This window comes from Panthera onca, chromosome C1 (genome assembly GCF_046562875.1).
Source record: "Panthera onca isolate mPanOnc1 chromosome C1, mPanOnc1 haplotype 2, whole genome shotgun sequence".
NCBI classification, from domain to species: Eukaryota; Metazoa; Chordata; class Mammalia; order Carnivora; family Felidae; genus Panthera; species Panthera onca.
Window position 1 is genome coordinate 87,983,802 of NC_138346.1, and position 14,989 is coordinate 87,998,790.

Below are 14,989 nucleotides of genomic sequence, written 5' to 3' on the forward strand. Positions count from 1 at the left end.
GCAATTTAGCATATCATAATCCCAAATATGATTGAAAGATGTGTTTTATTTGGTCAGTACATTGTCCCATTTTCCTCCCTCCTTTCTTCCCTCTTTCCCTCTCTCCTTCCCTTCTTCACTCTTTCCCTCCCTCCTTCTTCTCTCCCTCCATCCTTTCCTTCCTTCCGACAGAGGATGTGTAAGCCCTTTATACAGAAAATTATAAATCTGTTTTGAGGATTACAAGGGTCTTCAGTAAATAAAATATATGCTGTTGTCTCTGAGATTTTACTTTACCTTACTTAAAACCAGCCAAATTACTTTGATACTATTTTATAGATTGTGGCAGAAGGCACAAGACTCTTGAGTTAGAGACAAACTATTACAGCTAAGGAGGCAGCATGAATATTGCCATATTTGCTTTGGTCCCTTTGCCCTCATCATCCAAGACACAGAGTGGCATGGCAGGTAGATGCCTGTACACAGAGGAGGCTGAATGATAGGAGAAGAAAACTGAATTTAAGGATCCATTGCTTTCATCGCAAGCAGTAAGCAAGACACTTTTTGTTTTTCAGGTTCTCAAAGTTGTCGGTTACATAAATAACACTGAGAAGTGACCTGTTTCAGTCACTGGAGAGCAGTCAGGGCCCTGCATTCTTTTCGTACCCAAAAGATGCATAGTGGGGACACAAGAGGCCCAAGGAGGACTGTCCTCCCAACATGTATCATGTCTATAAATGGCATATATAAATATGTGTATAATAATGGAACATTTGTATCATATAAATATGTTAATTTTCCCTCAATTAATTTATGAATTTATTGCCAGTCCAGCCAAAATCCCAACAAATTTATTTGAGGATATGGAATAATATACATGGTTGGAGGGAGTGCATATTAATAAAATTATTATGGATTTTTATTTGACCTTATCTAGCATAACTGATGATGGCCATCTTGTATAACCCAGAATTTCTGTTTGTAATGTGCCTACCTTAGTTAAACTCTGCCACATGTACGTTATAAGGATGTTTGTGGTGTTCCTTATGATATTGTTTGTTTTGGAAAAAACTGAAAAAAGTCTAAAATATTTTATCAGTATGGGAATGGAAAATAAATTATTAAATAGTTATTGAAATAAATTAGCTAGATCCAACAGGTTAACTGGGATAATACTAAAAAAACTAATGTGCTATAAAATAAATTACCAAAGGATACATGCCATTTATGCAAATTAAAATGCAGAACAATATTATTTATTATTTATAAACACAAAATGCTAGAAATTTGACAACATGCAAAGAAAAAAATACCACAGATTGAAATAGTTATTACCTTTGGATTAAGAGGATAAAGAGAAAATAGAAGAGTGAGGAGCTTTAATTCCTTATGAAATATTTTGTTTCTTTAAAATGAAGACTTGAAAAATTGCTAACACTGATGTATAAATTCAGTAAAGTTGCAGGATACAAAATCAACATAGAGAAATCTGTTGCATGTCTATACATCAATAATGAAGCAGAAAGAGAAATCAAGGAATTGATCCCATTTACAATTGCTTCAAAAACCATAAGATACCAAGGAATAAACTTAACCAAAGAGGTAAAAGATCTGTACTCTGAAAACTGTAGAACACTTATGAAAGAAATTGAAAAGGACACAAAGAAACGGAAAAACATTCTGTGCTCATGGATTGGAAGAACAAATATCGTTAAAATGTCTATACTACTCAAAGCAATCTATGCATTTATTGCAATTCTTATCAAAATGCCACCTGCATTTTTCACAGAGCTAGAACAAACAGTCCTAAAATTTGTATGGAACCTTAGAAGACCCCAGATAGCCTAAGCAATCTTGGAAAAGCAAAGCAAGCCTGGAGGCATCACAATTCCAGGCTTCAAGCTATATTACAAAGGTGGAGCCATCAAGACAGTATGTTACTGGCACAAACACAGACACATATATCAATGAACAGAATAGAAAACCCAGAAATGGACCCACAACTATTTGGTCAACTAATCTTCGACAAAGCAGGAAAGAATATCCAATGGGAAAAAGACAGTGTCTTCAACAAATGGTGTTGGGAAAACTGGACAGTGAAATGCGGAAGAATGAAACTGGACCACTTTCTTATAACATATATAAAAATGTTTCAAAATGGATGAAAGACCTAAACGTGAGACAGGAAACCATCAAACAGGTGGAACACAGGCAGCGACCTCTTTGACTTTGGTTGTAGCAACTTCTTATTAGACACGTTGCCAGAGGCAAGGGAAAGAAAAGCAAACTTGAACTACTGGGACTTCATCAAGATAAAAAGATTCTGCACAGAGAAGGAAACATTCAACAGAACTAAAAGGCAGCCTACAGAATGGGAGAAGATATTTGGAAAGGGTTGGTATCCAAAATCTATAAAGAGAGTATACAGCTCAACACCCAAAAAACAAATATTCCAGTTAAGAAATGGGCAAAAGACATGAATAGACACTTTTTCAAGGAAGACATCCTGATGGCTAACAGACACATAAAAAGATGTTCAAAATCACTCATCATCAGGGAAATACAAATCAAAACTACAATGAAATACCCCCTCACACCTGTCAGAATGGCAAAAATTAACAACCAGAAAACAACGGATGTTAGCGAGGATGTGGAGAAAGGGGAACACTCTTACACTTTTGGTAGGAATATGAACTGATGCAGCCACTCTGGAAAACAGTATGGAGGTTCCTCAAAAAAGTTAAAAATAGAAGTACCTTGTGACACAGCAATTGTACTACTAGGTGTTTATCCAAAGGATATGAAAATGCTCATTTGAAGGGGCACCTGCACCACAATGTTTATAGCAGCATTATCCACAGTAGCAAAATTATGGGAAGAACCTAAATGTCCATAGAATAATGAATGGGTAAAGAAGATACGATATAACTTTATCTATCTCTATCTCTATCTCTATCTCTATCTCTATCTCTATCTCTATCTCTATCTCTATCATTTCTATCTCTCTATATCATCTATATCACCTATATCTATATCTATCTATATATAATGCAATATTACTACTCAATTATCAAACAGAATGAAATCTTGCTATTTGCAATGACATGGATGGAGCTAAAATTCATTATGCGAAACAAAAAATAGGTCAGAAAAGGCAAATACCATATGATTTCACTCCCATGTGAAATTTAAGAAAGAAAACAAATGAACATGGGGGAAAGAAAAAAGGAGAGAGGGAAACAAACCATAGGAGACTCTTAAATATAGAGAACAATCAGGGTTGCTGGAGGGCAGGTGGGGGGGGGATGGGCTAGCTGGGCGGTGGGCATTAAGGAGGGCATTTGTGATGAGCACTGGATGTTACATGTAAGTGATGAATCACTAAATTCTATTCCTAAAACTAATATCACACTATATGTTAACTAACTAAAATTTAAATAAAAACTAACTAACTAACTAAATAAATAGAAAGACTTAAAGCAGCTATGGCAAAATTATAACAGTTGTGAAATTTGGATGATGGGAACATGGATGTGTCACAATATTATTTGTTTCTGTCTGTATGTTTAAAACATTTTAATAGTAATGATAACTTTAATAATACAAAAATATAAACACTTCGTCTAGCTGTCTGTCTGAATTAATGAATTCACGCAAAGTATTAAGAATTTCCCTCAGTAGCTATACTGACTAGACATTAGTATGATTAGTTTTTAGCATTAGCTATGTTCTTGTGTTCAGGTTTACAATTTAATCATAATTACTGTGAAAACAGAAGAACATATAATAGTTGAAAGATAATATTTTCCTGGAAGTTAAAGAATGAGGATAAGCCAGACAAGTTCTTCTGGGTAGGTTATTTGAAATAGGGATTAAGTATTTTGACCCAAAACAATGACAGTGTTATTTTTTAAAGCTCTGCACTGAGGAGGAAAATAATTTCTGGGAGTTGTTAAAACTGTAATTTTATGTTTTAACATCAGGTTGTATTGGAGGTGTGCATGCTTTTATCATTTCTGAGTCACTATACCTTATTTGATGCTACTTATTCATGGGTGTTTAATTTTACTTTATGTTTAAGATTCAAAAAGTAATATATGCTTATTGTATAATAAATTCAAATTCCAAAATAAACCAAGAAACAACAACCATATTCCGTAACACAAAACACCAACTGTTATTAACATTTGACTTCTTTTAATACTTTTATATGCATACCTTTATTTTTAACTTAATTGCAATCATAACATATGTAAACCATTATTCACAGCTTCTGAAGTTTGAGATTTATTTCCAGCAGATAAAATCTAGCAATTAAATTTAGTTTTAGAAGTGTTTTTGAGATTTGCATCAAGGTGGTGAAAACTACAGAGAAGTTAGAATTGGAAAGCTATATAATTATTTACATACACTTAAATATTCAGAAAGAAATATTTTTCACACTAAGAAAGTACTGCAGCTGGAGCCTTTCTCTCACTTAAAGGCTACATTCAGAGCAGGGCTGACCTAGGAAAAGTAAGTGTTTACCTCAGCCCTTTCTGTCTTTTGGAAAAGGGTTGCTTAGGAATGAGTGGATGAAACAGTAGAAGAAAGTATCAAACAAATTAAGTGTGAAGTCTGATTTCAGATTTGAGTTAGAGAAAACTTTTGTATCTCTGAGAAACCAAAACATTTTCCCTAGCAAATACTATAGAAGTGATCAAGTGATTGTAGAAGCTGTCACAAAGACCATGAAATTGTGTACTCTTGTGAGGAAATGAAGAACACTATGACAAACACATCTGTATCCCAAGGATTCCTAGTCTTGGTTTGATATATGTTGTCTCTAAGTTTGATCTAGTTGTAGTTTTAGTTTCTGCATATATCCATTTTGTAATAAAACTCAGAATTTTGTGGAACAGATCTTAGTGAAGCAACCAATGCAATAAGCTTCAATATATTGATAAAAAACAACTTAGTGCTCAATTCCCAACTCAAATCTCTGTGAGACATTTTCAGCTGCTCTGACATTAAATGACTAATTGTATTGCTGGAAATTTGGGAAAAAAATACATTGAGTTTATAGGAATTCAGACTGCATGGCAGGTAAATCAGTCCACATGCATCTGTTCCTGAGCTGATGTCGGACACTTCACTGAGTGATCCACCCAGGCATCCCTAAAAGATCATTTTAAATCTTAATTAATTTTGTAACATTCCCACTAGGACATCTAAGTTTAAACTTATCAGTAGCCATTAAGAGATGCTTACAACAAATTTTAACAATTTGCCTTTGTACATTTTGTGATTTTTATTTCAAATTACCTTCAAAGTTTAGAGCATATTCTACTCAATATCTATGTTGAGAGCTTCCACCTGAGACTGAAGAAGAGAATTATTTTCTATTTATTTTTTGCATTGAGGTATAATTGACATTTTAAATGTAAATATGGGGGCACCTGGGTGGCTCAGTCAGTGAATTGTCTGACTTTGGCTCAGGTCATGATCTTGTGGTTCACGAGTTTGAGCCCCACATCGGGCTCTGTGCTGACAGCTCAGAGCCTGGACCCTGCTTCAGATTCTGTGTTTCCTTTTCTATCCCTCCCCTGCTCATGCTCTCTCTCTCTCTCTCTCTCTCTCTCAAAAATAAATAAACTTTAAAAAAATTTTTAAATAAAATATAAATATGGATGCCAAATTGTCACGTTATACCTGATAATGCCTAATTTGTAGGAAAGAGCACGGTGTGTGTGTGCCAATTCAATCTTCTCAAAAAATTCCAGAAATATACAGACTCTCCAGCTAGATACAGCTGTTCTGGATCCAGGCAGGACTTACCCTACACAGTTAGCCCTCCTAAACACCCCTCCTCAAAGGCCAGAGCAGAGGAGAAACAGGGAGAACTCACTCTGTGCCAGCAACAGCTGAGAAGCAGGTAGCACTGGTACAACCGTATCTACATAGTCCTCCTAAACTCAACTGATAGTTTATTTCTGGAGAGGAGTGGACATATAAGCACAAAGAGACTGGGAGTTGTGTCCATTCAGCAGTCTTAGCAAGAAGAAAATTCTTGGAGTGAAGAAGTGTATTCCTACTATCTACACATAAAATGGGAAAAATAACTTTTTCCTTAAAATTAATAATTATTTATATATCTTTACAGATCTCATAACATTTCTCTTAACTGTACTATTATATAATCCTCACAATTTTTTATTTCAGTAGTTATTTTATTTTCATCTAGAAGATAAGAAATAGAGTCTCTGAGAATTTAAATCTCTTACCCAATATTACCTAGCCAGAAAGTGGAAGATATTTTTCCACACTGTGCTGCTCTGTCTATTGTATCTTCATTGAAATTAAACATAATCTCTAAAAAACTCTACAACCAGTTTGGTCCAAATTTATTAATGAAATGTATCAGGATGGTGATTACAATTGTTAGCAACAAAATGAATAAAAACAGATAATTTTTCTCCTTTGGTTCTGAGTTATAGTTGTGAAGAAAAGTTCCAAAACCTTTTGAACATTCGTTCTATTTCTAGAATTGGCGCAAAATTTACAGAAAAAATTACTTTTAAAATGGTATTACTTAACGGGTGCCTGGGTGGCTCAGTTGGTTGAATGTCCAACTTTGGCTCAGGTCATGATCTCACGGTTCACACTTTTGAGCCCCACATCCATTTTTGTGCTGACAGTACGGAGCCTTCTTGGATTCTCTATTTCCCTCTCTCTCTGCTTCTCACCCACTCGTACTCTTTCTCTCTCTCAAAACTAAATAAACATTGAAAATTTTTAGATTATAAAAATAAAATGGTATTATTCATGTTAATACAAAAATCTAGGTTTTCTTAAAAATTAAAAATCTTAACATTTTCTATAATTACTTATAGTCAAACTTCATATTTTTATTACATTGTTCTGCATATGGATCATCATCATGGCTATGACTTCATAGATGAAATTGAATACTTGCAGAGCAAAGCAAAATATTTTACAATACATTTATTTTTATTTAAAGATGACAATGTAGATAATTTGAGGTTAAAGAAATCTGCAGCTTCTCTCTTGGTCTACTGATGTTTTGGAAAGCTGTTACACAATTACCTTATAATCTTTGAAGTTAAATTCAAAATTTTCCATTCTGTTTTTCTCCCAAAAGTTTAGTTAAAGAAGCTATATTTAAAATACATACTTTTTTATTGTTTTTCAGTTTGTTATGCTATTTTGCTTCTGCTGTTGCTGAACCAAGTAATTTCAACAGCAGTGTTATTTTACTTTGCCCTTATAAGTTAAAAAATGCTGCATATTATTTGCAGTCTGTAGGGAATTAGGTTGTAGTTTTTATTCAGGCAAATCAGGAAAATTCTTTATAGATTTCAATTTTTGCATGATTAAGAACTAAAGAACCATTCCTATTAATATCACTATACAATTAGGTCACCGATCAGTAGGATTTTTAGGCTTTTTACATGAATATAAAAATTTAAATTTTGAAAACCTTCATTATAGTAGGAAACTTATTCAGCACTTATTTGTTTCATGCCATTATTGATGTACATTTTAATGATGGAAGATTCCTAATGCATTTGTTGATAAATAGGAGACTAGCTTTTCTCTATAGGATTACTGAGTTTTATCTTTTCTTCATTAAATTGTCAAGGCTTCTCTCCTCAATCACAAGTACATCCTGTATAATAATGTACAACAATGATTGGTGATAGAAAAGTGCAATGGGGAACATTTCAATTTTTGAACTTCCTGGTTTTTGGTTTTAGTTAATTATTCTACGATTGATGTGCAAGCAGGGATGTCATTGATCTCCATCTCCCAGATGCCTCATCTGCTGTCTGATATTAGGCTAGGCATCAGGGTGCTATGTTAACTCTCTCAGGCCAAAGGAACACTACTGAGTGAATTATAATGGGGCCATTATTATATTTGGGTTTTCTTTATTCAGGTCATTTATGGCAAGCTTCAGAGATGATGCCATGACCCTGTAGTATTGGCCAATTATTCTGTCAAGGTATGCCCTAGCGGGACTACTGATATCACAGAGTTACAAAGCAGAATGAAAGATTCTACTTAAACAGCTTCATTTTAGGGAGGCATAAATTGTAGTCCAGAAGGATTAAAGACTTTGTGACATCATAAAGGTAATGACATATCTGGAGACAAAGAGAAATGTGACCTGACCTTTAACACATTGCTTTTGGAGAATCCAAGGTTCTTCCACTTATTGGCTGTGTGATATTTGGCAAATTATATAGCCTATCAGGCTTCAAGTTCATTGCTTACTCTTTATTGATAATGTCTACTTCATAGGTTTGTGTGGGGGGAAAAAGGCAGATATACAGTAATCATTAAATTTCCTTCTTTTATTTTTATTTTTATTGTTTCAGAGAAATCCACCATTAGCTCTTGAAAATTTTTCCTTAACCATGGTCTCTTGGAAATATTACCTTTATGACTGTAGGTAAGCAGATTTTGTTAAAATTATTCTTTTTAATCAAAGAGTTAAAATACTTTAAAACATTTCATTGTTGTCAGTGGTTGAGTGGTGAGAGGGGCAGAAAGGATTTGAGGAAGCTTGTGTTTCAACTCACTGCATTAGAAATAAACTGCAGCTAGAAATATCTCAGCTTGTGTATTTCTTTGAGTGAAAGATTTTTTGTAAAATTTTCCTTTTCTCCATTGTATTTCCATGAACAGGAATGAAAGCGAGTGCTGATTCACTTGTCCTCTATATAGCTCCCTTTGCCTCTTCTCTATTTAATCTTGCAAGCATAGGATCCTGGGATCCTCTTATGATTTTTTTCTCCTACCGAGTAAAAACTTAGTCCTATATATGATACTGGTGAGATAGTTCAAAAATGTCAAAATTCAATCATTTGATTGTTGACTTGAATTGCTGTTCAAGAAATACAATATAATTGTTGAAGCCATGTATTTGAAATGGAACTTTAAATCTTCTGATTATTTTTAAATTAAAATACTTTATGTATCAAACCATCCTCATTACTGTTGTTGCCTAATTATAGAGAAGAAATTTTAGAGGTGATATTTATTTATAAAACCTCAGAAAAAAATGGTTAATGTCACTCTAGACCTATGGGTTTTTGAGACAAGTATTTCGGTTGAAGCAGGATAGCATTAGGAAGAGCACAACCTTAGATGAATGTGCCAGCAGAACTCTTCCAAAAAGAAACAAAAGAGTGATAACATGTTTTAAAAATGTAAGTTAAACCTTTTCCAAAAAATTAATATTTGACATAAAAGAGGTTGTTATAATGGCTAGAATGGAATACATACTGTTATGCTTTACAAAATAATTATAGACAAACTTTATTTGGATTAGAAATTCATTAATGATAGGTGTGCTTTGAAATATTAGTAATAAAACCATGTTAGGATAGCATTAAAAACATTAATTTGTGATCCCCAATGGATTATTCACATAATAGCATCATAACTGCTTAATAACAACTCTTATATTTATAACTTTTATGGATTATATAGTAATTGATGGATAGCCAAATATTATCATACCATCTTCAAACCATCCCTCTGAAATAAGATATTATAGTTATTCTTATTTTATAGATGAGGTAACTGAGGTTCAGAAAGATTACAGTTCCCAAAGTTACCCAGGCCAGAATTTGAACCCAGCTCTTCTAGTTCCAAGTCTTTTGATTTTATATCACACTCTAATACCATAAATAATAAACACTGTGATAATGTGAAGAGAAAAGTGAAATGAGAGTTTAAAATCTGGAGTTTGCTCCTAACTGTATCATTAAGTCACTGTTGAACTAGCATGAGAACTTTTGAGTCTACGCAGAGAAAACTGAAGCCTAAAGATTTTAATTTGCCCAGTCCAGTGTTTGGGGTTGAATAGACAGTTCTCACCTGGTGATAGTAGGAAGGAATAGTAACTACAAATTAAAGAAAATAAAATGATTATTTGAACCAAATGAGTTATATTAGGAAAAATTTTAAAGAAATAGAGCTGAGCAATAAAAAAAAAGTGAAACATTGGAGATAAAAAAAAATGACATTCTTTATAATATGCAGATGACCAAAGCAATTATCTTCCTGGTCTTTTCTTTCATCATATTTTTCTCCAGAAAATGGATTAATCACCCTTTTTGACTCACATTTCTTTAATTCTTTTTAATGTTTATTTATTTATTTTGAGAGAGAGAGAGAGAGACAGAGAGTGAGCAGGGGAGGGGCAGAGAGAGAGAGGGAGACAGAGAATGGGAAGCTGGTTCCAGGCTCTGAGCTGTCAGCACAGACGTGGGGCTCGAACTCATGAACCGTGAGATCATGACCTAAGCTGAAGTCAGATGCTTAACTGACTGAGCCACCCAGGCACCCTTCTACCCATTCATCCATCGATGGACACTTGGCAGGCTCCACACTGTCAGCATGGAGCCAGATGTGGGGCTCTAACTCATGAATTGTGAGATCACGACCTGAACTGAAATCAAGAGTAGGACATGCAACTGACTGAGCCACCCAGACGCCCCACAAATACTTTGTGCTTTTTAGGCAATTTCATCAGAATTCCACTGTTACCCATTTTGAGATTTGGTACATATTAAGTTCTAGAAAGTAAAGCCTCTCCAATTTTTGAGGAAGAGTTTCATCAGCTTTTCCTGGCTAAATACAGTGTTTAATTGAGATAGCCTATGTAAGTCTGAAAGCTATTAGCTAAAAGACAAAAAGACTACACTGGAAAGGAAGAACAATCGACTGTATTGTGAAGCCCAGCTAAAATGAAGTTGACACCGGGTTTGCAATTTTCTCTCTAGTCAAATCCAATCAAAGAAAATTCTGAACCTTACCTAAAATAAAATTACTTACAATCAAAGGAAATGTAAGTGAATTTGCCCAACTTGATAATCAGTTTTCTGAATGAGAATCGAATATATGAAAGATTCATCAAATTAGAAAGCGGCACAGTAGAGATGTTAGCAGTATTTCAAAGTGAGGAGTGAATAACAGTCCTATAATCCCAACAGGAGAACAATACACAATGGCCAATGGAAGAGCTTCTTGTTCTAAACTATATTCAGACTCCTCCTTTCCACCCCAAAAGATAAATCCCATATTCTGTCTCCACATCTTTAAAAAATATGTTCTAAAGTTCTTCCTCTCCTATTCATCTCTCCAACTGAATTTTGTGTCACCAACTAAAATCCTACACATTCATTAAGAATCCTCTCAAAAGCTACATATGCCATGATTGAAGCATTTCCCCCCACCCAGTGGATTCAAAACAATTCCCTCTGTGTTCCACAGCTGTTTCTTTATTATACAAAATTAAATCACTTTGATAGTCAACAACAAATTACAATTTGTGGTATATATGTATCGGTATAGGTATCGGTATCTATCCCCTTTTAATGTGCTTGAAAGCAAAGAACTTACTTGGTTAATCTTTCAAGTTCCCACATTATCCCACCTATTCTAAGCAATGCTATGTTTTCAATAAATGTTTGTTCTGTTGAATTCACACTAAAATGTATATTCACACTATTTATATATCTTAATATAAGATTATTATATTTAGGAAATAATAGATTTAGAAAGAGGTAGAATAAGATCAGCTGGGAAATGATTCATTAAAATGTACAGAAATAGATGTCATGAGGAGTGAAAATAATTTCCTACTTGCTAATTTATAGAAGGTAGGCAATTAGCTGGCCTGCTGCTAAAGTCATATGTAGTGCATGTATGTAAATGCATGTATGTATTGTCCACTATAGAATAACTTAAAATATTATTGTGATTCTCAGTCCTGGAAATGACTATAGGTAATTGAACTGTGACAACTCTGTTTTCATAAATCCTGAAACCTATTGAAGTTACATCTGCTCTGGAAGATTATAAATCTTTCTTAACAAGAATTTTGAGGCAGTTTTTAACTTGTATTACACAGACATGACATTTATTACTACACACACACACACACACACACACACACACATACACACAAATTCCTATTGACTAAATAAACACAAGCTAAAATCTTTCTATTTAATTCCCTCATTAAACCAGATAATTTTATTTTCTTTCAAGGTTATTTTGAGAGACATAGAGAGAGAGCATGGGAAAAGGGGCAGAGAGAGAGGGAGAGAGAGATAATCACAAGCAGGCTCGGCACTGTCATTGCGGAGCCTGATGCAAGGCTTGAACTCACGAACTCTGGGATCATGACCTGAGCTGAAACCAAGTGTCTGATGCTTAACCAACTGAGCCACCCAGGTGCCCCCAAACCAGATAATTTTAAACATCATTGTTCACTTTTTATTCTATGTGCTATAAATATTGGTTATGTTATATATATTAAGTAGATTTCTTCTCTGATCTTATTATCTTGATATCTTCTCATCAGAATAATTTTAACCTTAAATTTTAAAGATCTTTTAAACATGAATTAAATTTTCCAGTGAAGAATCCATTATTGTTATCTGTCTTTCTTTTTTTTAAACTGAACAGGGGTGAATTTATAACAGCCTAAAAACAAAGTGAAGGCTCAGTAGAACATATACAGTATTCTGCCAAATTTAGTGATGTTAACATGTTGTTTTTTTAATGTTTATTTATTTATTTATTTTGAGAGAGAGAGAGAGAGAGAGAGAGAGAGAGATGGAGAGAGAGAGAGAGAGAGTGTGTGTGTGTGTGCGCACGAGTAGGGTAGGGGCAGAAAGAGAGGGAGAGAGAGAAAGGATCCCAAGTGGGCTGTATGCTGTCAGTGCAGAGCAAGACACAGGCTCGAACCCACAAACTGTGAAATCATGACCTGAGCCGAAATCAAGTCGGGCACTTAACCAACTGAGTCACCCAGGTGCCCCAACATTTTTTTTTTGCATCTGAATTATTTCATCATGAATGTATTCTGACAAGCATAAATGGCTTTTCTTCATATACACACAGGGTTGTTATTTTAAAATAGAATAAAAATCAAGTCATCAAAGTTTCTGTGGAAACAAATAGCTTTATTTATCTTCTTTAGATAATCAATCTGTGAATATTTTATGTAATTTCACTAACAACAGTGAAGACTTCCCTTCATATTTTATTGCCAGAGATACTCTTTTACTACATATTTCTTCTCTTTGTAATGAAAATTATGTCTAAAAAATAGATTTGCTTTTTAAAATATTTTTATTAATATTTTAAATGCATTTTTTACATTTTATTCATTCTTCTTTCTTCACATATTTAGTATTTGATTTCTTCTGTAATTGGAATTTGTTCTTAAATATTATTTGATGTGCATTAGAATTACAAATTTCACTTCTATTATGCTGCCATATGCTCTTACACTTAAATTCGTTGACTTACTCTTTTCTCCTGTTTTTGGTCTGACCTTGAATAATTATTTCTTCTCTATTAAATTTGTTGACTCACAATTTACACTTTGTAATACTTAAGAACCTCAAAGTCAAACTACTCCAAGTACATTTGTGAAAGCCTTATAAATGTGAATATAAGTTCAAAGTTGGGAAATAAAATTAAGACTTAGAATTTTTTTACACGGCACTCACTTTCACAAAAAAAAACTTACAAGTATTTAAAGTCTCATCTCCTCATAAAACTTTCTCAAGTTACACCCTACAAATCTTGAATCTTTGCCCTTGAATTCCTATAGTATTTCTCTCCACATATATTTTTTCTATATTATCTTCTGTTTTATAACCTTGGATAAAATTATACAATCCTTGAAGATATTGTTAATATTGTTAATATAACCTTGGATAAAATTACACAATCCTTGAAGATATGGTTAAGGTTGTTTTTGGTATTTTCATTATTTGAAATGCGTACCACCTTGTGATTGTATATTGAGGTATTTAGCATATTGATGAAATGAGATAATTTATGTAAAATATGTCATTAATTTGACCTCTATCGGCCATGGTTGAGGCACCAAAGCAGAAGTACTTTACAACCTCATAATATCAGTTATTTTGATTCAACCTACATGTTAACAATAATGTTTAAGATGGACAACAAAGTTTTAGTATCTATCCTCTTAGCGATGTCTTATTGGCCAAACAGCCAACTTTCTGTCATCTAGTAATTAAAATATTAGATAGGCTATCTTCATCAGTGCAAAAGCAACCTTTTCCCCCATTGCTCTCTAACCAAAGCCACTTTCCTTCTGTTTGAGTAGTCACTTCAGAAGCTACAAGTCACAGAATGTATGAAGATCTCTGCTTCTTCCTCAGGATAGCATTTCTGCTGTAACAAAATCATGAGGTACAAATTTTATTGAAGCAAATAAAGGAGCTGTGTACTCACTGAATCCTACCCACAGAAGAAGAGTTGTATGCTTAATTACAACAGAGAAGAGCCTCTGTTGTTCTCTGAACCAGGATCTCAATTGTAGTATCTTTAGGTTTGTATCATTGTGATTGCTTTAAGTCACACAGTTTTAAAATAATAACAGACATTCACAAAGCTTCTAGTAGGTTTCAGACATTGTGGTATGATTACATTTAATCATCCTATAGGATAGTAACCCTCCAACCCCACTCTTGGTACTGGTATGTTTTATTACTCTGTTTTAGAGAAGATGAATTTAAATAACTTGGTTTAGGTAACCCCAATAACAAGTTTATAATGAGAATTTAAATAGAAATACATAGTTCTTCAAACTCACATTCTTCACTAACCCATGTTGCCTCCACAAATCCTCTCAAATATAAAGTGTGAACTAATGGTATTTTCTTTTTTAACTTACAGCACTTATTCTTTTCACTTATAATATTGTGACAATTGGAGAAATTAGGTAACTTCTATTTTGGAGTATTAATTTTGTAATCTAGAGACAGTTAGCCAAGGGATTCAGAAATATCTTATGAATATGTTTTGACTTATTTTTCAGGTCAACTGTTGACATTAATTTTACCAATATAGATATCTTTAAATCTTTGGAAATGAACATAAATACGTTTTAGATCATTGTTTAGTTTTCATTGTCATTTTATTTTGAGATATATCATTTATAATCTGA

The 14,989-nt window shown here is 33.6% G+C and overlaps 1 long non-coding RNA gene across 5 annotated transcripts in view; it reads left to right on the forward strand.

Annotated features, from left to right (window-relative positions):
- Positions 1-8,146: 8,146 nt before the first annotated feature.
- LOC132673495 (uncharacterized) overlaps positions 8,147-14,989 on the forward strand; it is a 58,212-nt gene continuing 51,369 nt past the window's right edge. For 3 of the 5 annotated variants that reach the window (XR_013557072.2, XR_013557069.2, XR_013557073.2), the window contains exons 1-2: positions 8,147-8,184; positions 8,361-8,430. This is a non-coding gene — a long non-coding RNA (uncharacterized LOC132673495). Of the gene's footprint in view, positions 8,185-8,205; positions 8,284-8,360; positions 8,431-14,989 lie in introns of those variants that run through there. The other 2 variants (XR_013557071.2, XR_013557070.2) reach the window with 1 other exon arrangement.